General features: G+C 40.5%; 1 protein-coding gene across 1 annotated transcript in view; it reads right to left on the reverse strand.

Moving 5' to 3' along the window:
* glis2a (GLIS family zinc finger 2a) overlaps nucleotides 1-1,315 on the reverse strand; it is a 78,799-nt gene extending 77,484 nt beyond the window's left edge. The window contains exon 1 of the mRNA XM_084319396.1: nucleotides 874-1,315. The gene's annotated coding sequence lies outside the window, so the exon portion shown is untranslated. The remainder of the gene's footprint in view (nucleotides 1-873) is intronic.
* Between the last annotated feature and the right edge of the window lie 814 nt (nucleotides 1,316-2,129).

Genomic DNA, 2,129 nt, shown 5'->3' on the forward strand with positions numbered 1-2,129 from the left:
TCACTGGACGCTCTGACGCTGTGTCTGGGACAGATAACAGTGGTCACACTGCATCCCCCATGGCCAGCGTCACTCACAACTGACTCATAGAGACGACTCTGCCAATTCCACCCAAAACGTACCACTTTCTCCAAACACGGCTGCGTGATGTGAAGACGGTTTCATAGTGTCGTTGTTTTACGGGTGCAATGTCTACACTTAAGTTTCAAGTCTACGTTAGGCTACCTTTTAAAGGTATTTTAAACACTTTTAGTAGCTGTACGATAATGGCTTGGTAGAATACTTCCCACTGGACTGGGATTGTGGGAGGTCTGTCCTGTCCACAAGAAATACTTAACAAATTGATTGATGGTGGATTGATGATTTTAAAATTTTCCATATTGCAGCTTTTGTGTCATATATATCACATTCTTTCCTATTGTGACGTATATTGTTCCGCTCTACCACCAATGTCATTTAAAATGCTCACAAAGAGATGTAATGTTGCTTATAACCAAATGTATCCTGCAGTGTATCCACTTATATGAATGTTATACATGTTATGTACACAAAATATAAACAAAATATTGAAGCTTATAAACAATATACAACAAACAATAGTATAGCCTACATAGCATGCATACGCAGCCTATGGCATTGCATATTTTGTATAAACTTCATACTTTAGCCCTACAGAATAGTAACCTATGCTAGTAGTGATACTATGCTGTATATAGGCTAGCCAGACGGACGGACAGACAGGCATACAGGTAACTACATCGAGAAGATGTAAACACGTTTCTTTTATAATACAAATCATGCTACTGTACTGTCTGAGCGTGGAGAAAAACCAGCTGTTGGACGACTGATGTCAAGAGTCTACTTGGTGTTTACCTTGTGGGAAAGCCCGTCTCCTCTGAACGTGGCGGTGAGATACTGGCCTCTCCTCTGCTGGCTGTCACTTGTCACAATAGTCTGTAGGTGCGCACAGAATCGTTCCCGTAAGCGACAGACGCGAATTGGCTATTCAAGTGAGTTTGTCTGGCGCTTATCGTGCCATCGTCGATAATTGTACGTAAAACTATAACAACTGGTAGGTAAAATAAGACGAACAAAATGTCATAAAATCCACCAAAAAGGAGATCGTTCTATTTGTTTGTTTGTTTGTTTTCTGAGGGGAAACAATGTCTGTTGCGAATATAGTCAGTTAGGTAATCTAAGACTGACCGTAAAAAAACTAAAAAGAAAATTACTATAGAATGCCAGCAATAGGCTATGTCATTTCAAATTCGTTGGAAAACAACTACGCTCTCTTGGAGGTGCATCGCTCAGTTGCGACGCTAGTCAACTGGATTTACGGAGGGCGGGCATCTCTGTCTTGTTGCTGGTAGTGCAGCTGGAAGGGGCTGTCTGGGTGGGTGCGCGCACAGAGAGGAGGGGGCCCGAACATCCAGCCTCCTCCATTGCCTGCTGTGGGCTACACTCACGACGGGGGTCTCTCTCTCTCTCTCTCTCTCTCTCTCTCTCTCTCTCTCTCTCTCTCTCTCTCTCTCTCTCTCTCTCTCTCTCTCTCTCTCTCTCTCTCACAATACTCTATACTGTACACACGAAGTACCATAGGTTTAGAGACAACCGAGCCCCTCTCTTTATTGATATCACTCACCTTTTCAATAAATCGTGATTTATTTTTCCTGCGTTTTTTTTCCAACAGGGATTATTGTCAGTTGTATTTCTGGCCCCAGCCCCAGGACACTTGAACCCATTTAACCCTGCTGTGGTGCGATGACTAATGTGTACATTCTCTACCACCTAGTGGTCAAAAGTTAAAACATTTGATTTGATTTGATTTTTATTTGTCTCGAACATAGAAACATAAAACAAGTTTAAAAAACAAAAAGGTAAATAGTCAAAGACTATAAGACAATAAGTGTTCGAGAAGGAACAGGGGGAAGTAAAACAACTTATCAAGCCCTGCCCCTTCCTTACAATGTTTGACATTATAATTTAATAAAAATAAAAATAATATAACAAATAATAAAAAATAAAATAAAAGTACAGTTTTTTATATATCCAAATGAGAAATAATAATAGGCAGTCACATTACTGCTTAAGCTCCTCTCTCTTATATGTGTCCATAAGTGCTACACAAT

Source organism: Notolepis coatsorum (genome assembly GCF_963971535.1).
Source record: "Notolepis coatsorum genome assembly, chromosome: 7".
Taxonomy (NCBI): domain Eukaryota; kingdom Metazoa; phylum Chordata; class Actinopteri; order Aulopiformes; family Paralepididae; genus Notolepis; species Notolepis coatsorum.